Genomic DNA, 25,444 nt, shown 5'->3' on the forward strand with positions numbered 1-25,444 from the left:
ATGTGCATAAGGTATTGGAGAGGTTTAGCATGGCTGATGCAAGATCGGTGAGTACACCTATAGTGAATCATTTTAAGTTGTCTATTGTAGATTGCCCAAGTACGGATGAGGGAATCCGGGACATGTCAATGGTCCCCTATACTAGTGCTATGGGGAGTTTAATGTATGCCATGGTGTGCACGAAGCCAAATTTGGCTCATGCGGTGAGCGTGGTAAGTAAGTTTCTCTCTAATCTAAGAAGACAACATTGAAAAGTCGTTAAATGGATACTTAGATACTTACGGGGTACATCGGAATGTGGCATCAATTTCGGCAAGCAACAAGGTTGCCTTTCAGTTATGGGGTTTGTAGATGCTGATTATGCTAGAGATATGGATGATAGAAGGCCTACAACGGAATATGTATTTAGCCTTGTAGGAGGACCCGTATGTTGGAGATCCATACAGAGTCTGGTAGCATTATCCATGACTGAGGCAGAATATATGGCAATGTCGAAGCTACAAAGGAAGCCTTATGGCTTGCTGGTTTAGTCAGAGAGTTGGGATTACAGTAAGATGGAGTGATGTTGCATTGTGATAGTCAGAGGGTCAGTTACTTGGCAAAGAATCAAATATACCATGTTAGAAACATGCACATTGATGTGAGGTTCCACAGGGTTCAGGAATTGATTACTTCGGGTGAGCTTGCATTGGAAAAAGTTAATACGTCTAAAAGTGCAACAAATATTTTGATGAAATCAGTTACTTCTAAGAAATTCAATCATTGCTTCGACTTACTCCATGTCTCAAATTGATAGAAATGAGACAAACCTAATCGAACAGTTCAAGTTCAAGGTGTAGCAATTAGACATTTTTTTCGGGTTTCTCCTAAGGGGCGTATAATCTCCAAGGTGGAGATTGTTGTTTATTATGTGGCTCTTATACTTTGGATTTCATAAAAAAAAAAAAAAAGGAAGAAAAACATAAAGTGGCAACACAGTAAGGTCTCGTTTACTGGTGCCCTGTGCTCATCGATGAGTAGATCTTAAAAGCATAAAAATCTCAGACTGAGAGCAGAAGATGGGCTTGTCGACGAATGCCTTGTTCTCGTTGATGAGTGGCCTTCTATGGATTATTGACGAATCCCATGTACTCATCGACAAGTGCATCGGGGCTACGAGCAGTTTTTTGAATTTTGAATTTGAACGTTTGGGTGGTTGGATAATTGGAGGGAAACCTCTGAGAGGCAGTTTTATATATATATATATATATATATATATATATATATATATATATATATATATCTTCTAGGCATGTATTGAGAGAGTATGTGATCACTTGAGAAGTGTATTGTGTACTTTGAGATTTCTTAAGTGAAATTCTTGTGTCATTGCTTCCATGGATGTAGGCTTTGTCGAACCATGTAAATCTTATTGTTGTTCTTGTAGTTTATCATTTTCTGGTTGTGTTTCATTTACTTGTTGTATTTATTTTGTTGTGCTTCGTATTTATCCCATCCATATCACGACATAGTATTTACAAAGCAATGGTTTATTCACACCTATACAAGTATTGTAGCAAGAGTTTCTATTTTGTGTTCTTAATCATTGAATATATTCTTTCCATAAGTTTTCCATCCAAAATCTTTTCTCACCCTTTAAATCATCCATGAATGCCTTCATCACGATTTCTACCTCATAAGAGATGTGAGGAATTGTATGAAGACTTTCTTCTACAATTTGTTGTCGAATTATCACCAAATCAATATGGGTGAGTCTACATGGTGACACATTGTCTCCATTGATAATCCTACTAGACTTCTAGTAACTAGTAACATAAAGCATCTAGGCCATGCGTGCCATGAAGTTGTTTGCAGAAAAATGGTGCAAAGCACTTTTTAAGATGACGTGAAGGTGTATAATTGATTATAGATGTGTGATGGGATGTGGATGATATCATTATGCCAGCCCTCACGTTATAAGTTTCAATGGATACCTAATGGAATACAGATTATATAACATGAGTAATTGAATTTGTAAGGTATCATAGAAAGGAGGGAGATGATTAGAAAAGGGGACAAAGAGATGGAAGAGAATTAAGCAAAGATAAAAGAAGTAGAGCGAAAAAGAGATAAAATACTAGACTGTATGGCACTTAACTAATTTTATTAATGTGTCAAATTAGTTAAAAGGTCCCATCACAATAGAAATTACGTATATTTATACTATTTTTAGGTCAAACCTACATTAGCCATATTATTATAAATCATAAATTTAGGGCATCAATCCTAATCATAAATGTAGTAACTCAGATAATTATAGAGCTTGAATAATAAAGAAAGGAGAGAGAAAAGGATTTTTCAAGGAGGCTCTATAAGGGCTCGTCAACGAACACAGAGAGTTTGTCGATGAACAGTCTTCTTGGGCTCGTTGACGTGGACACATGACTTGTCGATGAGAATTTACGGAGAAGGTAATTCTAGGGCCTAAAACTCGTCGACGAGAGATAGATGTTTGTCGACGAACCTCCTTATTGGATTCGTCAATGAGGAGATGTGGCTCATCAACGAGGCCACGTGGCCAGCCACCTATATATAGCCAAAAACTTACTTTCAACGTAGAAACTCATCCCATTTCACCTTCTCTCTCTAAAATTCGGTGCTCTCTCCTTCTCTCTAGGTTTTCGGCCCTGTTTCTCCTTGGTTCAACAATCAAAAGCTACCACGTTGATCTTGGAGAGATATTTTACAACGTAACTGGAGCAGAAATTCGATTTGGGAAGTTTGGGAATCATCCCAAAATCAGGATAAGTAGATTATTTAGGTATTTTCAGTATTATCAAACTTGTTTGAGCTCAGATTATGTGTTGCATGGGATTATACTAGTGTTTTGTGAAGTAACATTAGGGTTTTGTATTTTTAGGATTAGGGTGTTTTTGGGACCCTGCAGGTATGAGTTGAAGACCCCAGCGGGTATCTTTCCAGGAGCTCAGGTAAATTATAATTTAGAAATTCTGGATATGTGGAGTTGGGGAAAAATATGAATGTGATAATTATTATGATAAATTTAGTTGTGCGATTGAAAATTATATGGGTGTTATTTTAGGGTGTTGAAAATATGAACGCTGCATGCATGAGATTATAAAATAGTATCTAGAGCTAGATAGTCAGGTAAGGGGAATACATGTTATACTAACTTTATTAGACATTTTACCAGTATAACATAGTATTTGATCAGAGCATGAAAATTATACCGTTTTATATAATATATTTATAGTGCTTTATTTAATTGTTTGGCATGAAAAATACTATAATAATATAGAATATTTATACAGATTTACAAAAACATGATTATATAGTTTTTACAGAGTTATAAGGGACAACTTATACAGTTTTATTTACAGGGCTACGACCATATCAAGTTTTACAGATTTACAGTTACATGATTAAATATGTTATGTTTCAGAGCATGATTATATAGTGAATTACAGAACATGATGATATAGTATTTTTATAGAACCATGACTTTACAGCACATTATAGAACCATGATTATATAGTAATTATACAATACCATGATTATACAGAACATAAAACCATGATATACATAAATACAGATTATATAGAGCATAAAGCCATGACATATAGAATTACAGAGCTACAGAATATACAGATATACAGTCATTACAGTGCCATGGCTATGCATTTGATACAGAATCATGGTTATTACAGAAATACAAAATTATGGTAAAACAACTAGATTTATAAAGAAATATTAATATATAGTATCAGACCTTGATGGAAAACAGCAATCTACAGAGTATGGTATCGTTGCTATACAGTATAGATAGTGCAACCATATGTCTTAGATAGAGTATGGTACAGTCGATGGTGCCCTCAGGTGGAGTTGTGAGCCCCATGGGGTCCGGACCAGGTGGAGCGGGTCTTTCGTACTATAGGCATCTAGATATGCATACAGTTACGCTTGCACCGGAGGACCAGCCAATGTTTAGCCTCGCCTACGGGCTGCACAATCCAGTCATGAGGGGGTATGTCATGACATATAGCCATCTAGGGGGAAGTTTATAGATTTATGTATGTATATAGTGCACACGGAAAGCAAAGATTACTTATTATAGATAGAAGTACTTTTGAATAGATAATTCAGAAATTTTCATATTCTAAATGACATAAGCATGTGTTATTATACAAATATTTTTCTTGATGTATGTTGTATACAGTATTAATTAAATGAAATGTTGCCAACTAACTCATATGCCACACACTGGTAATAACATGTTTCTCCTTACTGAGAGGTGTCTCATCCCAACATTATTAAACATTTCAGGTAATCCAGAGAGGCGAGCAGGGTCGACTCAAAGGTAGAGGTGGTGTTGAGTCGGTGTAGTTTTTAGGGTGAATTTTGGGCTAGTTTGTGGAGCCCACAATATTTTTTGGACTTTTGGGAAGTGTTATGTATATGTGTGTATGGGTACAACTAGGTATATAGTACTCTGGTATTGTATTTTGGAATATGTTGGATATGTATGTACTTCTGTTACTCAGGTGTTATATGAAATGCACAGGTTACCATGGTCCCACTCCGGGTTGTGATAATGATAGCTATGCTCATGCAAGGTATTAGGAATTATATTGATATAGAAAAAAAATGGATGAAAATTTCAGGTCGTTACAATAAATTTGAGATGTTTTTAAAAATTAATCACACTCATAAATTCCGGTGATTTATAGACATTAAAGGGCTTTTTTTTTTTTTTTCCTTTTTCACTAAAGGTACTAATTATTAGAGTAGATAATGGTCATGCTTGTTCATACCTGATGATTGGGCAATCTTTGTCTTTAATGACTAGGTGACCTCTATTGTCTAATGACTGGTCGATTGTTGTTGCCCCATAATTGACAACCTTTATTGCTTGTGAGGCGGCTTGAAATTCACCTTACATAGTTAGGCACTAGGGCAATTGAGTGATGAGTGATTCACATTTCTTGGGCGACTAGCTACCTTGTACCTTATGTGAAATTTGCCCTAGCTTAACCTAGGATATGGTTGAGTTTTGTTAAGTACTTGATTTCCAAAATGTCATGTGGCCTTCTCTTGTCATACTTTATGGATGTGCACAGAGATTGCAGAAATAGTAGAAAAAAACAAACAAAATTTTAATTTTATATATTATTAGTATTTATTTTTTTTCAATTTTTAATAATATTAAAATAAAATTAATTTTTAATAATATCTCTTAATGAAAATAATGAGTTTTCTTCATATTTTCCTTTCATTTCCTTTTTGTAAATAAAATCATTGATCCAAATAGACTCTTAGGAAAACAATGAGTAAGTAATGGAGTTATGGTGCGTGTTCATAAGGAACACTAACTTACTAAATTACCCATTAACTAGGATTTTAACTTAATTGTAGAATTATAGAAAGACATTTTAAGATATATGCTGATTAGAAATTGCCTTAGATTCATTCCAAAACTCCTATGTGGCGGGCATTTAGAATTTCTAGGGAACTTATTATGCCTAAAAAGTATTCCATCTTATTTTTAGGTAATCAGAATTTCATTAAAGTATTTGGAAGCAAGGTTTTTTGAACTTGAATTTAGATTTAAACAAATTTCGATATAAATTTATAGTACATCTTATTCAAATCCAATACAACTCTTAACTTAAAACCTCTCCAAAAGATAAGATAAAAAGATATCTTATTTGCAAGCTGAGCATGTGATTCACCAAACCAAATATTGAGAGTATGAAACATTTATATCTAATATCGAACTTCAACATGGGTGATCCAAGAATTCGATTATGAAAAATAGGTTGCTCTTCGTCCTATAATTTAAATACAATGAACCTTTCAATTTAAGAAGAGAAAAAAAAAATATAAAAAAATGTAGAAAATTAATTTAATGCTCATTTGTCGTATATTTTATTTTGAAAACTGCAGCACATGCCGCCGGGAAGTTTTTTAAGCTCAAATGGATGGATTGGTTATCTTCCACCCCAAGCCTAGATCCGTGAGCTGTTCCAAGGCCTTACTTTACTATGCAAAAATGAATTAAAAAAGATGGAATCTTCACTATCTGGATCCATTAATATGTAACTTAATTGGGAGCACCTTTGTTAATTTAATACATAGTCACAAAATCTGAGTCTTCGATGAACAGGAGAGGAAAGCTTGATATTCAATTGTTGAAATTCAGTCCTCCGGAGTCCTAATTAAATGGTCAAAAGTTAAGCAGTCCTTTTAGAATAGGGACCCCCACCCTCACCCTCACCCTCCCTCTGCATAACTAGATTAGGGGGGGGGATGTGAATAATACATAAACTTTTAGGGCACGACCCATCTTCTGTTGACTTAAGAACCCCATTTGTTAATTAAGGTGGGGAGGCACATGGGAAATTGGAGAAGGGGTGGGTTAGGGGGACATCATGTGCCAATCATAGTGGGCTGATGGGATAGTGCTCTTATGGCGTGATGATGATGGGGATGTAGGGAGGTGCCGGGGTATTGGTCCCTGCATTATAAAGCCAAGGCATCCCACATGGGGCTCCTTTGCTTTATCCATGTGGTTATGCATGCCTTTCTCCTCTCAACCCTATCCTTCTGAACATCACCATCCTCACCACCATCCCTGCCACAGCTAGCGACCTAGCTTCTACATTATTGTTAATGTATGTATTATTATTGGTATTATTATTGTTAAGTGTTGTTGTATGCTTCATATATAAATAATTGAAATATGTCGAATTAGTAAGTACCTAAGTATATTAAGGAAAATTTTTTAATTTATGAGAACCTAAAAGACTCGTAATTGAGCTTGAATTAAACACTGGGTGATACTTTATTCTAACAATTAGGTATCTTATTAAAACTAATTAATAATAATAATAATAATAATAATAAATGATGATATTCATTATGAATGACATCACTTATAAAAAAATTTGAATTTCACTGAATGCATCAATTTATTTGGTCCATAAATTAATGAAATTTTAATGGTGGTGTTTCTTATGATGAATATTATTCTTAAGAAAGATGCATACTTTGCTCATGAGTTATAAGAAAAAAAAAATTTATTCATGTTATTAAGCAATAAACTGCAAAATAGCTTTCAAAAATGGATGAAAATTATAGGGAGAAACTTCTTTATCATTTATTTTCTAAAGCATTTTTCAAAACAAGAACCTTTTAGGTGCACCTTTCATGCAGAAGTAGAAATCCATATTTAAATTTGCAGATTAAATTTTTCCCCTTTTGTTTTTTTAAATTTTTTTGGGTTTAATCACAAATAGGCTCATTCCTTATGCTTCAAGAAAATAGATCATCCATCCATTCTCTAGATAGAGATATTTATAATTGTTTGATTGGATAAATAATTTTCAAAGTTCAAAGTAGGAATTGGAAACTCGATGTGGAAGATGTATGAGAACTCAAAATGCTCCTTTAAAGATGAGAGAGAGAGAGAGAGAGAGAGAGAGAGAGAGAGAGAGAGAGAGAGAGAGAGAGAGATTGTGATAATGATGTTAAAATAGGGCGGCCTCTCCCAATAATACGCAACGGAATGAACATTGTATAAAAGATCACACATATATATTTGCAACAAACAAAATGATGATAAATAGAAATATTCCAAAACCATAACAAGATAAAGAAAGTAAAGACAAGTGCAACAACACCAGGAATTACATGATTCGGCAAAGCCTACATCCATGGGAGCAATCGGCAAGAGATTTACTATGAAAATCAAAGTCTCACAATACAATGATCTTCTCTCCTTCTCTCACCCTTTCTTACTCTCTTACATCACTAAACATGCCCAAAAAGACATATTTAATAACCCTTCAGAGGCTTCCCTCCAAATCCCCAACCGTCACAACGTTTACATTCAAAATTCAAATTTCTTCTCATAGCCCAGGCGCGCTTGTCGACGAAAACAGGAGATTCGTCAACAAACCATAGAAGCCCACTTGTCGACGAGTCTTCTGTTGCCACCATAAGAAGACTTCTCTCACATGTTTTTCTTCCTTTGTTTGTGATCCCACTAAGTATAAGAGCCACACACAAATACAACAAATAGCATAATCATGTTGTTAACCTTGAGTTTGATGCCTCATAATGAAACTCTCATCCCCTATTGATACTAATTTCTAAGAGACCTATCCCATTAGGAACTTTACCAAAATAACAACAAAGCTAAATCAGAACAAAGATGCCATCAAACACTCCTAAACTCGCTTCCATCCAATAAAATTTAGGGTTAGATATTTTCCCATCCATCTAACACTTATCCCTAAATTCAAATCCCTTGATCAATTTGGATTAATAAAAAAACAAACGTAAAACTATCCTTATAATTCAAATCCCATACTTGCCATCTCATATTTGCCATATGCCTTCCATGCGCACTTAGTTCAATAGCGCCTTTGCATGTGCATGTTGCAATGTGCTTAGGGGCCACCACCATACTAGAGGTGGACCATGAATTGTGTTGAGATAAATCATAAGATCCAATGAATTAACTATATGAGGGGATGAGAAATGTGTCAATTCTAGATCAACGAAGTTTCCATTAACCTATAGTATCCTAGATGTGGTTAGACCACCTAATTAATTACTACAAGTTAATTGATCTTCTAACTACACATAGGTCCAATGAATAGTAGGTCATGGTCTACACTACAAATGTCAAGTTTGGGAGTTTGATTATGTAAGGAGAAGGCACAAGCTCCCCTACATATAGTTCCACAAAGAATACCTAATTAGTATGAAATTACCATTTAAATTTCAACCAATCAAGACTTTGATTCAAGTTCAAAAATAAACATCCATTGCAATCTCTTTAACATCCGAGTATCACCTATAGAACACACTTGGATTTGGGGTAGGCCACTGGTGTATGGCATATGAGGAGGATTCAAGATAATATCTTTGCCACTGGGTGATAATGACATGGTCATACATCGAATTTTTAGGTGAACTTCAATGCATGTGTGTCTTCACAAGTATTAATACTTCAATATTTGGCATTATCAAACATAAATTTCTACATATCCTTCACCCAAAAGCTCCTTTCAATATTTAAATCTTTAATTATCTACTTCATGGTAGTTAGTACCATTTGAGAGGTGCAAAAATTTGAGTAATGTTTCTTTTTTGTTAACTGGTGAACAAATTGCCACCAATTAGCATCGGCAAGTTTAGTAGTTGGTTTAAATAACACAATATCTCCATTGGTGATCTTTCCTGCTCTTTTAATAATTAGCAAGCATGACGTCTTGCTAGGTGTGCCAATTTATTCTTTTCAATAAATAGTAAAGTTGGAAGTTGGAATTAGGAATTTAGGGAGAAAGAGATATGGGAACTAAAGCCACTTGAAGAAGGCCATAGTAGAAATGGGAATTGAAATGAGATAAGTGGGAATCATAGAACTTTTAAAAGTTGTAGGTGAAGGGAGAAATAAGAGAGGTGAAAGGATATAGAATGAAAAAGAGGGAGGAGGATAGAAACAAGGAGAAGGAGAGATAGAGCTAGATGTATAGAAATATGGAGAGAGAGAGAGAGAGAGAGAGAGAGAGAGAGAGAGAGAGAGAGAGAGAGAGAGAGAGAGAGAGAGAGAGAGAGAGAGAGAGAATATATTAAGGTTGATTCATTACAAACAATGAACTTTATCTCCTATATATTTATAATAATTTCCCAAGAGTCTTAGCAAGAGAGAAGAAAAAAATAAAATATAAATATATTATCATATCTTGACCATTCTTGAGCTTAGTCCTAGTCCCATAAATGAATCTAAAGATTTTCTCAACTATGTAATTATTAATTATACCAAAATTTAAATTCCATGGCTAGTTTGAATTAAAACACAAAGCTACAACTATCCTAACAATTCAAATCCACATTTACGATGTATTTGCAATGTAAAAATAAGTGGTTAAATGTTGGTTTCACCCCTTTAAGCCACTTTGCAAGGCATACATATGTAAATGCTTAGCCAATTGTCACTAGTGTCATATGCAAAACAATTTAGCAATTCTTAATTATATATTTTATGCACCATTAGACAAATATGTTTTCAACGTCACTATTTTCTTATGGGGAGTGCCTTTCTGATTGATCAAATTAAGCATTCCAAGTGCACAAATATAACAAAAATAACATTAATTCATTGGTTCGTCATTTAAAGATGAACTAAATGCTAAGTAAAATTATAGAAATTCTCTCTATGGTTTAAGTAAAAAATGATGAGATACTTTGCAATTTTATTATGGCCACTCAAAGGATAGTTACTTATTGATTCTTCTTAGGTTATGTTGGTATTAGATTTTTGGAAAATTGGAAATGAAAATTGGAGTTGTTGAGTGTTGATGTTGAAGTAAGGTGTATTAGGATATGATGTATAATCCAACGATTTAGGTTAGTTAACAGTTCTAATAGAATTGTTTAAAAGATTAACTCAAAACTTATTAGGTTAATGATGAATTTTACTTGGGGTGATATTTAAAAAAATTCGAGGATGAAATTTTTTATAAGGGGAGAATGTAACAACTCCAAAAATAATATGCATGGAAATGTAAAAAAAATAAAAAAAATTTAATTAATTAATTAAATTATTAATTAAATAATATAATATAATATAATATTATAATATATATATATAAAGATTTCTGAAGAAGCTTCAGGTTTCTTCCGGCGCCAGAGAGAGCTCTCTCTCTCTCTCTCTCTCTCTCTCCTCAATTTCTTGGTGAATTTTCGGCCGATTGAAGAATGGAAAATACCACTGGGTTCCATTATCGGCCATCAACATTTTCACCGGAGTAGATTCATGATTATGGCGTCGTAGGCACCACCCATAGGATAAGGTAATCTCTCTCTCTCTCTCTCTCTCTCTCTCTCTCTCTCTCCTCAATTTGTTCTTAAATCTTTAGCCAAATCGACTATAAGACACCACCACAGGGTCCTAGCTTCGATCCTCGTCATTTTAATCAGAGTAGATTTTTAATTTGGATTTCCTAGGCACCACTCCAAGGGTAGGATAGGGATAGTGAAATTATATCCATTAATTATTTTTAAAAGTTTAATTAGTATTGAGAGTGGGTGCCTAGGAAATGTTAAAATAATTGTAATTCTGGGGTTGAGTTAATTGAATTGGGGAAAATGTGATTTCAGGGTTTTGAGTTCCAAATGCCGTGGGCGTGGATTTAGGAATTTTAGCAGGTCTCTCAGTAAGCAGGTAAGGGGAATAAATTATAACAGTTATTTTTGAAAATTACCGGTTGAATAAATATGTGAAAAAGAGAATACGATATTTTGCTTGAGATTATTATGCTACGAATATCAAATAAAATTGTGTGGCATATGATTTATATTGGAAATGTGTTTGAAATAGGGTTATGTGATTTGCACTGAGAATAAAGAGACCAATGATATATATGTTAAAATGTTTTATGCAAAAATGAAAATAAATGGAAACCAATTATGTTTTATATACTGGTGACGATATGCGATTTGAAATATGGGAAATGATGAAAAATGGAAAACAAAATTGTTTTATTGAGAACGATGAATTGTGATATATCAATGTATATTTTACTGGAAAATGATGGAATAGGATATATATATAGAAATGTTTTATATAATAAACGAGAAAATAAGAAATATCAATATGCTTTATTGAGAAATGTTGAAATACGTGAAATGAGATATATACTATTATGAGATGGAATGTATACTGATATGATGGGAATGAAACAGAAAATTGCGAGAATATTTTTTATGTGATGATATGTACCAACATAATGAAATGTAAATATTAAAATGTGAATACTGAAATGCAAATAGTGAAATGTGGAAAAGAGAATCCTAATGGACTAGAGTTGGATAGAGATCACGGTAGCGTTGCTAGTGAGGTGTTAGTGCAACCACACGATATCATGGAGAGTATGGTGTGGCTGTCGATTGAGCCAGTGAGAAGGATAGTTTTGCCACTTTATGTCCAGACTAGGAGTGGATAGACCAATCGTGCGACAGACAGACGGTTTCCTTGTTTTTATCTTACCAGGTAGGCCAACCGCGATTAGGTCCAGCCTTTGGGCCGCATAACCCGGTCATTGGGGGAAGCATGACTATTTAAATATCCTCAGGGTAGTCATGAGTTACAGACATAATGTATATTTGTTACTAGTGGATACTTATGAGTTAGTTTGTGAAATGAAAATGACAAATGCAAGAGTGTGAATTTAATTGCATAAATAATTAGGGCAAAATAAAACTCTCCGCTTCTGGGCTTACTAAGTAAGGTAAGTGCCCTAATAAGTATCAGTTGTAGTCGTACCCGAGTTAATCGGGTAAAGTTACAAACGATATCAGAACAGAGGGGTGCTACATGTATGGGCGTGTGATCTTCCCTATCCTCAGGAACTTTCACTAATAAATATTGGTTGTATATATGTAAGTATAAGAAATAGTAACATAACTTATGAAATTATTTTTTATATCTATACGATTATAAGTACGTATTGGTATATTTTCTCAGATGATGTAATCACTTAAATGAGTATATTATGATATAACTAAACTCATACTGTCATACACTGTGAATAATTTATTCCGTCTTACTGAGAGGTGTCTCACTCAAATATCTAAACATTTCAAGAAACTGTGACAGACTAGTAGATAGAGCTCCGAGATAGAGGGGAGCTAGTACCCTGGTAGACGGGGTAAGTGTTTTGTGTTGGGGATATGTTTATGTAATCCCCTAGGGTACGTTATGGATTTTTAGGATATGTATGAATGTGTACAACTCTGGTTATTTGTATTCTGAATGGTTGTAAATATCCACTTCCATTGTTAGGTTGGTTTGTATGAGATAAACTGTTTACCCAGTACCCATTTCGAGTCGGGTTATGTTAGAATGGTATCATAGTTTTTGACATGATAAATGTTTGATTAATATTATTATTTATTGGAGACGAAAATGAAAAAAAAAATGGTATGAAAATCGGGGCGTTACAAGTATGAAAAGACTAGAATACCCTGCCTATTTTAATCAAAATAGGGTATGAATGATATCACAATTCACAAGGCAATATTTGAGACAGGTTGATTACGATCATAAGGGCATTTTTTTTTTCTACAAGAAATTGCACATGCTTCTTTGGAGGCTTAAGAAAATGTGCAATATAATTTTTAAGGGCATTAAAAATAGTGCATGCATGCAAAATATTAATTTTTGTGAAGAAACTAGCATAATTACAATTTTTCATAATTTTGAAAATCAAAAGAGAGTTTAGTGATCAGTAAAAAACAATCACAAGATGACTCATAATTTTTTCGTTAAATCATAACAAAGATTTTTCCAATTTTCCCTTAATATATTAGATATATCACAATGCAAGCTTCACTTTTAAAATAGTTTAAAAATGCACGGTTTAAGAAATAACATCCACATAGATGACAGCACATAAATTAATAACAAGGAATTGCTTTAATGATAAGGAACAATATATATCATCTTAGAAAAGCAATTAATTATAATACCATCACAATGCTAGCTGTGACATTATGTTAGCCACGCAATACTATAAATACATATACAGTACATTCAATTTTATCTAGGAGTAATTTTTATTAATTTTGTGTGTTTTTGCAACAAAAATCAAAGCAAATGCACAACACGATAGGGCCATCTTGCTAATAACTGCAAATTAAGATGGGATCTACTTAGGGAATAGGCTAGGGTTTTAATAGTTAGGGGTTTAGAAGTCATAATTAATTCTCATTTTAATTTATTAACCTGTATGCATCGCAGTTGGGACAAGGACTGCATCCATTATCTTCTAGCAAGAACTAATTTTCTATTCAACAATAAAGGTTTAACCATAATTACCATTTCTAATTTTATTTTATTTTTTTCAGCAAGTTCCCATAATGGTGCAGCTTATTACATATTTGCATATTATATTTATAGCCAGACACCTCACATGCATGCACTAAATGGCTACCTAATTAATAAAGGATAAAGTTCCTTTCCCGGTTGCCATATATGAAAGATAATGAAAAATATATTAGAACATTAGGTTTAGGCAATGAATCACATTTAACTTTAGAAAAGATTCGTCATTTAACTTTAGAAAAATCTCATTACAATTATATATATATGTAAGATGTTGGATCCATTTTAACCTAGCTGCACGGGTACAATGAATGAAAGAAAATTTCATAGTTACCATATATGAAAGATAATGTAAGGTGTAAGAGGATACCTAAATTTATGATAAAGAAAAAATTCATAAAAATTCTAGTCATTTAACTTTGGATGAATCTCATTACAATTATATTTTTTTTCCCTGTCTTATATTAGATCCTTCATAACCTAACTACACAATTATTTTAAATGGCAAAGTACTTTCACATGCCACCCATGAAAGATGATGAAAAGTGTAGAACATCTAATTTATGTGATGGGTGACCTTTGGGATTGAAAAAGATTTGTAATGATTTCAGTAATTTAACAATAGGAAAATACCATATTTCTTGTGCCAAGAGGATTTTTTTTTTTTTTAAAGCTTATCTCGCTCATTTTGAAAATTATTCTTCTTATATTCAGTCAAATTATTATTATTATTATTATTATTATTATTATTATTATGGTCTAATTGATATAATTTATATTACACACACACACTCCATCCCTCACAAAAAAATGTATTAATCTTTTGAGAATATGAAATATTGTTTTATAAACAAACTTAATACTTAGATGCACTTCCAGTCGATCTGAAATTGGCGTCAACTCTATATTACAATTGAAGCCCTAAGTTTCATATATTAATATAAATAAAATGCCTCCCGAGGATAGCTTGATTGGTAAATTCAGAATTTTTCTATTTAGATATTAGGATTCAAAGATTAGGGACTACGACTTTTAAAATAAAACTAAACCTTAGTGAATGGGGAGGGATAGATAGATTATTTTTCTGTGAAAGTTATATAAAATTTCTTGTGATTCAATAAAAAATCACTTTGTTACCTTATGGTTTTATTATGATTATTAAGTCACCTTGTGATTTTCAAAACTACGAAAAGTTATAGCGTTGTTAATTTTTTTGACAGAATCATATTAAATGAAAAATTTATTTTTATGAACAAGAAAACCCTTAAATTAATTAAAATATTTTTTGAAAGGTAAAAATTAATTAAAATATAATAATATTAACGAAAAACTGGATGCTCAACCCTCTCAATTTTTGGATCCATCCTTGTCCCCTGCACCTATTTTTGAATATCATCTATGCTTGCATATAATCCAACATATAATGGAACTCTTACCATTGTGGACACCCCAATTTTAACCAAGCCACTCCATGGAAACTCAACAAAACAGGAATTGACTTTGAGTCCTGAATGACCCTGACTTTTGAAATTAAGACCCTAATTCCTCAATCAAGTCCTTTTAATTTTAGATAATCAAGCCTTTAAAATGTCAAAATTGTGGTTTAGAGTTGAGTCTTGTAAATGTTTAGTCCAAGTCTTAGGTTTTTAAGCAAACTATTAGGAAGAGTCTTTGTTGATTTTAATTAATTCTTTTAGTTGCAAGATTAATCTATGTTATTATCTAGGACCCTGTAGTTCCAAAACCAACTCCCTTTAGGCATTGGGGTTTGAGTCTTAGGAGCCCAAAAGTTGAGTCATTTTAAGCTAAGTGTCTCTAACTTAGTTGATTTCAAAGCCAATTTTCTTTGATTGAGTCTTGTATATGCTCCCTATTAGGCTAGAATTCCCTAAAATGTTTTTAATTTTTTTTCATCAGTACTGGTTCCCATAATCAACTACTCTTAGAACTAGGAGTTGGTTTCTTTAATTTCTGTCAAAATAAAAAATATATATATAAACAATAAGGTTCAGTCAAGTTTCACTAAGTCATTTAAACTAAGTTTTTCGATTTTAGGAAAACTTAATCCTTTTCTATAATTTGAGTTTAGGGATTTGTTATCATTCAAAATGAGTTTTCAGCTTTAAATTGGGTCTTAATTTTAAAATCTTTTTTTTTATTTTTAGATTGAGGTCATATTCTATTGTGCTTGTTTGGTCAAAACTGGTCAACACTGGAGTCATAATCGAGAAATGCATTAGTCAGGAGAGAGAACACGTGTACACATGCACACATGAGTGTCTAAACATGCAGGGGAGAAAAGTACTTACAAAAAGAAAAAGTCGTACAAGTTATAGTTGTAGGGGAAAACTGCACAGGGGTACATGCAAGTTGTAAAAAGGAAAATGAAAATACAAAAATACATAAATATCAATAAAAGGAGGTGTACAAACTATGGTTGCAGTACATTGCAACCCCTGGGTACATACGTGCTGAAATTACAAAAATAAAAGTGAAAATACAAAAAATGCAGATGTCATACCCTCTAATACCCTATTGTCAACTAGGATTACTCCGATCACCTACGCACAAAAGAGCAACAAAAAACACACACTTAGCAATAGAAATTCAAAAAATAAAAGAAAATAAAATGAAATCACATAGGAATGAAATATTCCCTGCCAGCGTAGGGAATAAGTTGGGGAAATTGGTTAGTGGGGTGTATTTTGGCGCCAATTGAGCTCCTCAGACTCCCTATAACCAGGGAGTCTCACTATAGCAAAGAACACATAGAGAGAGAGCATAGAAGTACTCTGAAAAAATTGAGAAAAAAAAAAAGAGAGTATAAGCATACTTTGCAAGAGTTGGGAGAGGAAATTAGGAGAGGAGGAGGTTCTGCAAATTTAGATAGAAAGGTGAGAATTGGGGGAAGCACGCTCTACCCAGTTGCAGAGGAGTAGTAAGCCAGAAGCAAAATTCACAATTGTACCTAAACATCCCATACTAAAGCAGGCAATCAGATCCAGAAGAAGGATTACACAAAAGAGGAGGAGAAAAAAAGAGGATTTAACATTTATCTTACTTAATCCTATTTAATCCAGGTTGTGATTGTGTGATTACAGGTGCTTATTCCCCAAACTTCAAGTTCAAATTCGAACCTGAAGTTCATTCTGAATTTAATTGACGTTCGGATCCTCTGATCCGAACCCAAGTTCGAGCACGTACCTGAATTGAGATATGAACCCCTAACCATGTGACCCAAACCCCTTGACTTAAACTTGGGTTCTAGTTCAAAGCCTATTCGAAAGCTTTAAACCCCTAGCTCGTTTGTAAAATTTACCCAAGCCCTGTTTTTAAAACCTACCCAAGCAGTTAAAACAGAAGCCCATCTGAAAATTTTGAAACTCGGCCCATCACCCTTTTTTTTTTTTTCTTAAAAAAAATGATCCCAGCCCAAATCTCTTGTTAAACTCAAGCCCACTTTAAGATTTTATCCCAGGACCATTTCGAAAGGAGTTAACTCAAGCCCATTTTAAACTTTAACCCCTAAGCCCATTTTAAAACTTACCCAAAAGCCCAAATGCCCAATCTCCTTAACCCACACGTGAATCACTCGAGTTTACCCGAGTCCACAACACACTAGGTTGACTCATGTGAGTCAACCCTCCCTCACTCACTCACTGGATGAAGACGAGTTGACTTGTCTTCACCACTAACACTAACCCTAGCCTGAAATTGAACCCTAGCCAGAGACCCTAAAATCATAGATTCTCACGTACGAACATAGGGTCGACAGATCAAAACCAATATTCACCAAAAAAATTATATCCATAATAAAAAGAAAGAAGGAGGTTTGAGAATACTTAGCTTTTGATTTTTTTTCGAATCTCCTAAAGCCTAATCTCAAGCTCAGCCTTGTTTGAAGCCATATGCCCTAACCGTTTAAGCATCTAGATCTTAGAAACTCTAAGGTTTCTGAGATAGCTTTTTCCTGCTTGCAAAGGAAAGAGAGTAAGGTGATAGCCTAGGGTGTCATTCGAGAGAGTTATAGAGAGATACAGAAGAACAGAGGGTAGGAAAATGAGTTAGGGGGTCCATCTAAGAAGAGAAGAGAAGCAAAAGAGAGAATAGGGAAGAAAGAGTGACCCTAGGGTTTCAGTCTTGCAAAAGAGGGCTAGAAGAGATGAGAGAATGGGAAAGTGGGGTTTCTGAGTCCTGAACAGATAGAGTCATTAAGTTTCGGAGGAGTATAGGGTTTTGTAAGAACATGCTACAAGGGTAAAGGAAGAGGAAGAGAGATTGAGAGGGGCGAGAAGGCGAATCAAAGAAGAAATGGAAACCCTTAAATTGCAAATACGAATGGGAAAGGGAGGAAGCTGTTAACTTTGGTGTAATTCCAAAAAGGGAGTGAATTGGAGATTTAAAAAATTCTTCCTTGGTTTATCTAATCCAACAATCAGTATTACGTAACCTACAAGCAGTCTAAGCAATTTCAAGCCCAAATAGATATTTAACCAATAAGCATAAATGTATAGGTGCAGAAAATAAAGCGTGGAAATAAACTGACACCAGATATGTTCTCGGAGTTTGGCCAGTACTGTCTATGCCCCCTTGGCTCACCAGTGTAAGGATTCCACTACGTCTCACTTAACGGGTGGAGCGACACCGGTTACAACCAGGTCAATTCATGGGGCTGACCTCAACCTACAACTGCACCTTACCAGGATGGTGCACCTAACTTTCCTAATTGAATCTAAACTAATCTGGGACTATTCCACAGGGCTAGTCTCCCTCTTCAGGTCCACACCTAGAATACAACAGATATAAAATACAATTTTTGCATACATAGAAATATGCTTCTCAACAAGCGAATATGTACTACGATACAGTCTAGATAATATGCAAGCACGAATGATAGTAAATATGCTCAGTGCTTAATATTGTGTTGCGCACTCAATCTAATGTAAATCAAAAGATAAGATCTAGAGTGTATTTGCAAGAAAACTTGTAAACAAATAAACAATGTAAATCAATCACCACAAGTTTCAAAGTGTTTCAAGTATATTCAAAATATCTCAAACAAGATTTTTTCAAAATAATGGTTCAAGAGATATTTGAAAAAATATGTAAGCTTGAGAAAAATATTTTGCAAATCAAAATCACACAAGCTCGATGACTCTTGCAACTAAGATGCAAAGACTCACTAGCTACAAGGGTTTTCCCACATAAAGATTTATTGATTAAATCAGGGGAAGAACCCTAGGTAATAACTCTCAAAGAAAATAACAATTAATGAAAACAAGGACAGTTTTAGCAATATAAATCTTTCAATAACACTTTTGGAAACTTGATCTATCAAGGGAATAGCAAAATAAAGAGTGTAGGGGCTTAGTATAGGAAAAATAAGCACTTGAGATTTGAGAGGATTTTTGGCTAATTGAATTTTCTAATTTGTCTTAATCTTTGCAAATGAAGCCCTATATATAGACTTGGTCCAAATTATTACCGTTGGAGACTTATACGGAATTATTAAAAAAGTTTTAAATGAATTTAAGGATTTTAACCCTGTTTAACCTCAAATTACCGAGGTAAAAATAAAAACAACCCAAGAGTTTCGGGTGGCTAAGCCACAGTTCGGTCTCTCGAACATAGACAACAAGAAAAGGTATTTTCGAGTTTCGAGTTCCTGAAATTTACATTGGTTTGCTGAATAAGGCGATTCCCCAAAAAGTCTGCAATTTGGTTGCACAATCTAAAGTTCAATATGCCGAACTCATAAGTTCAGCCGTTCGAGGGTAAAATGAACGTGAGGTTTGGGCTACCGAGTTGGTGGGAAAGTTTCTAACACGAGTTCAGTCACCTGTGGAATATAAATTCATTTTGGTTCGGTTTGCTGAACTCAGGTCAACTTTTTGACCCGTCCACTGTTAGGACGATCGAGGCAATTTGAACTGCCAGGTTCGGTCGCTCGAATGCCTTCTGATTTTTACCTAACGTTATTTTCTTTGTTTTGAAATATTTCCTGATAATTTGATAACTATGTTAGGGTTTTGTGCACTTAAGTGTGGGAACCTAAGGTCCAACTAAGGTCATTTTGAGCATATTGTCCTACCATGCAAGATGCAGATTATTACAGACCATATTGTAGTACAGTCCATAATTAAATTACAATCCTAAATGAAGAATATAATAAAACTATTACAAATACAACACAATATTCTTCACTCTTCCGTGTGGTCACCATATGCCATCATGATATAGCAATCTGTTCAATTTCACGCGTAGAGTGAACCTACATGCAAGCTCATGACAAACATCAGTACCAAGTGTATTTGTCATTATCAAAACTAGGATATGACCAACTAGGTCAACAATCTCCCCCTTTTTGATGATGACAAATACTTTAGGAAAAATTGGGTACAACCAAGAAAGGCTCCCCCTAACTATATGCACAAAGAGAATTAAAGGGAAATTAATTATTAATGTACCCAATTTTGCCTCTTCTCCCCCTTTTGGCAATAGTAAAAATGGCTAAGAAATATAGCATGAAGGCAACAATCATTTACATACAAGGGGATAAATTGGGAAGATTTCTGAAAAATTCGTCAGTATGCCATTTGAAAATAGAGCAGTTCCCAAAATAAAGTTGTACCTAAATGACCTATTTGAGTTCAACAATCAATATATAGCAATTTTTATCCAACAACTCAAATAGTTCAGTATTGATAAAGTCAAAGAGCTAATATGATCATGCAACACAAAGGACTTAAGAAAACCAATTGTTAGATACCAACTGGTGAAATTTATATATTCCCACAAGATATAAAATTTTAGCACTGAATACATTTGATTTTCTTAGAGCCGTACATTTCAAAGTAAGGTGGCTCCCCCTTAGATTGTGCATTCTTCTGTAAACTTATAATTTGAACAAAATACACAAGTGTTTTAAAACTTATAAATATACTGCATCACAAAAGATTAACTTTTAGAATCAGGCATTACATGTGTTTTTCTTAAAAGAAACCCCCTTTTATAAATCTGATACCAATTATGGTTTTGGGGATATAATTTGCCAAAAGATAATGAATTTCAGTTCAGCAACAAGAGTGAAGTCAACTAAAACAAATCATATTTAAGATAATCATGATGCACAAGAAATGATGTTCTAGAGATAAATCTAAGTTCAAGAACATTCAACTTTTATAAAAACATAGGATGTGTGTAGTGATTTTGAGAAAAATTTGGCAGCATTTCGCCTAAAAAATATGACTTTTCCCATAAATACCTACCAATAATAAACCATTTAAATATATGCACACCCTTCAGATGATTCAAATTAAATTGAGCTAAGTGCAAGAATTTTGAAATTCAATGACAAATTTTACATGCACACCCATTAACATTTTTAGAAAATGTTTGAATATTTTTGGGAAAATGTCAATAAGAATCTGGCAGCATGCCATCTGTAAATAAGACATTTCTCATATTAACCTGCACAAAAAGTTCTCGAGCAAATAGTATATCATACAGTTTTGAGCATTTGAGAACCTAATATCTCTACCAGCAAGCAATTCACATCAATTGCATCCGCCATACAGGAGGCATCAATCAGGAAAACATATATATATATATATATATATATATATATATATAGAGAGAGAGAGAGAGAGAGAGAGAGAGAAGCATGCAAGCCAACAAACCATCAGATATATATACATATGTAAGCAAAAGTCAAAACACCACATGATAGTTTCGGTAAGTATTTGTGTGTGTGTGTGTGTGTGTGTGTGGTGAGAGTGCATAACCGTAAAGCAAAATAATAGGTTGTTTAGTTATTAAAGACCCCAAATGTAAATGTATGTGTGTAGTAAAAGATGAGATAGATAAAAGGTAAAGAACAGCTAAACTCCAAGGACTCCTCTAAGTCTCACTATCATCATGCTCGTCATCCTCATCACCACTCACCTCCATCTGATCCTCGCCAATGTCCTCATCATTCATGTCCCTCAGATGCTTACCGAGTATGTGGAAGTTTGCCTTTACATCAGACTAGAACTTAGTGAACTCAGTGTAGAATGCATCATGCCTAGCCTGGGAGGAGGAGGCCTGCTCCTTGATCTCACCCTAGATGGAGGTCTTAAGCTCCTCGATAGATGTAGTGAGACCAATAATGGCAGCCATGATCTCGACATTCGACGGCATATGAGGCTGCTCCTGTGGAACCTCCTAAGGCCTTAGACCTCTCTCGAGTATGGTAGGCAACCACATGTTGCCAGTGAACTCGTACTCCATTAACTTCAAAGTAGTGGAGGAGAAGACGTTTGTGCTCTTAATCTTCTTTTGTGCTACGTATGGAGTTCTCATGAATCTCTCTATGAAAAACATCCTAGATAGGATGCCTCCATATGGCAGTATGATCCTCTTCCCTACAGTCTTCATGAACATCCACCTGAGAATCAGTCAAGGTAGGTTTAGCTTCTTCTTCGTAAATAAACACCACATCACAAAACAGTCAAGGTATGAGACATGATCCCTTAACCTGGATTTCAGCAATATGTTATACGATATCAGGTGATGTACTACTTTTGCCTCCAAAGTCAACGACCTATAGCTAGGTATGTGATTCAAATCCACAATAGGATGACACATGATTAAATTCACGAATATACTCATAGTGAAGTCCTGCTCATTGATCCAAGTCGAGGTGGAGTTAGGATAGATGAAGTCACCTCTCTGGATATCAAATGTCTTAGCTAGGGATGTATCATCGAACTAAATTTCCATCTTAGACACCCTAGAGTAGCATCCCTGACTGTCCTGCCCAATATTGGCATAGAATAGCCTAACAAGGATGGGTAGATCCCCCTAGGCTGGAAGCTGAAAAAATCATACCATCCCTGGTATCTGAACATTTCTAACACATTGTTGAAATACGTCTACATAAACTAAATGTCCAGAACCTTACCGAGAATGGGCTCCTTGAGCCATAAGACCTTATCATACTTGATCCATCTTTCAGGCATACCAAATGATTGCTTAAGAGCAATGCCTGCCTCTGCGCGTCTTTGATCTCTGGACATGATTAAGAGAGGGTTTTTCTAGGTAGTGCTGGGCTAGGAATGAAAAATGGAAAAGCTCGAAGAGAGGAAAACCGGAGGTGCTCAAAAGAATGGAGTGAAAATGAGGTTGTTTTTGTGGGTGAAGATATTTATATAGCGCGGTTCCGTCACTTGAACTGAGATTTGATCGCACGAACCATAATAATTACCTAGCGGCCTAAGTCTATTCGATTGACCGAACACAGCTTCGAGTTGGCTGAATTTCAAGCGTCTTTTCAATTTTCCAATACTCAGTAGCCTGAATCGAATTTGTTCACTCCAGTTTGGCTAGCTAAATCAATTGATTCGGTTACCCGAAAATAAGTTCAATTACCCGAACCATGCCTGGTTGCCCAAACGGTTTTGAACTAAAAAGTTTAGCAGCCTGAGTGAGGTCAACATGCTGGTCAAACTTTCAAGTTTGGTCGCCTGAATGGAATAAATTGAAATAGTTCAATCGACTGAACTATGTTGATTTCTTCTTCCTTTGACTTTTTCTTAATGCACATGACCCCCTATGATTCAGATAAAAGACCTAAGGTTTATAGAGTCTTCCTATTCTATCCTATTGACGCTTAGGACATCTTTGGGTCATGAAGAGTTGGGTTCATATTTTTCTTTTACTCTCCACACTTGTTTCATTTTGACCCCTTTCTTTTTGAACGGACAATCAAATTTTGTGTGCCCCTTTTTCTTGCACAATGCACAGTAAGTATGGGTATAAGGACTGGAGGAGGTACTGGCATAATGATCAGACTCTCTCCCAAAGTACCCCATATACATATTTTTCTTCTTTTTATTTCTAACTCCATTATATCCTATACCTTCCCTATCTAAGGTCATCTTTTGTGATCCTAACAACTTATTAAAGTTGTCCTTGCTTCTAGCGAATGTGTAGATGATCTTAGTTTGGTCTTCTATTTTCTTTTCTAGCTTTTGCATTTTTAAATTCTTAAGACCTTTGCAAACATCTTGTAATTTAATAAACTCTTTAGTCATATTGTTTGCTTTAATTCAAGTTCTGCAATAAGAAGATCATTATTATTATCACTCGATGTTTGAGATCTTAGTGCATTTAACTCTTTTTCTAACTTCTCATTCTTGTTTACTAACTGTTTGATTTTTAAACCATTTTCCCTTTCAACAAGAACTTTTGACTCACATTCTCTCACACATGCCTCATACTTGTTTTTCAAAATAGTATACTTCTTATTAGCTTTAACAGGTGACTTATGAATTCTAACATATTCAATTTGAAGTTCTTCATAAGTAGGCATGCTTTCACTATCAGAACAATCATATGCTTCAGTATCAGATGCATCATTCAATTCATCACATGAATCATTACCAGATTTATCTAATAAAATAGAAGGAGTCAAGATTACCTCATCACCAATTAAGGCAATAAAGCACGGTTTACCTCCTTCAAGATCCATAGAGCTTGAGTCACAAGGAGTGATCACTTTATCTTCCGTAGTTGCTCAATATCTCCTCTCAATTTCCTCCCATATCTCTTTAGTACTGTTACATGCCATAACCTCATAGAGTATATTAGAATCTAAAGCATGCAGAATCTAAAGCATGCAACAAGGTATTCATGGCATCAAAATTTATTTGTATCAAGTTCCTAACATTATCATTCAGCTCAAGTTCAGACGTAGGAACATCAACACAATCAATGATTTTTATAGGTATACAATCTCCCTGATCAAGAACTCTCCAGAACCTCTAATTTAAAGCTTTATCAAATATGGTCATCCTAAATTTCGATACAACGAAATTCTCACTACAAAACATTGGAGGGTTTGTAACTAACCTTCCCTCACACCAAGGGGATGCACCAACACGAGTCATCATAATTTTTTACTAACTAATTGTTAAGTCTAAGTAACAGGGCTCTGATACCAATTGTTAACTTTGGTGCGATCCCAAAAGGGGGGGCGGGATGAATTGGACATTTAAAAAATTCTTCATAGGTTTATCTAATCCAACAATCAGTATTACGCAACCTACGAGCAGTCAAACCAATTTCCAGCCCAAACAAATATTTAACCAATAAGCATAAACATACCAGTGCAGAAAATAAAGAGCGAAAAATAAACTGACACCAGATATGTTATTGGGGTTCAGCCAATACTGCCTACATCCCCGCCTTGGCTCACCAGCACAAGGATTCCACAACGGCTCACTTAACGGCACCGGTTACAACCAGGTCAATTCAAAGGGCTAGCCTCAACCAAAAACTGCACTTTGTCAGGATGGTGCACCTAGATTTCCTAACATGGTCTAAGTCAATCTGGAACTATTCTACAGGACTAGTCTCCCTCTCCAGGCCTATGCCTGGAATACAATAGATATGAAATACAATTTTTGCGTACACGAAAATGTGCTTCTCAACAAGCGAATATAAACTACAATACAATCCAGATAATATGCATGCACAAATGATAGTAAATATGCTCAGTGCTTAATA

This window comes from Malania oleifera, chromosome 1 (assembly GCF_029873635.1).
Source record: "Malania oleifera isolate guangnan ecotype guangnan chromosome 1, ASM2987363v1, whole genome shotgun sequence".
Classification (NCBI taxonomy): domain Eukaryota; kingdom Viridiplantae; phylum Streptophyta; class Magnoliopsida; order Santalales; family Ximeniaceae; genus Malania; species Malania oleifera.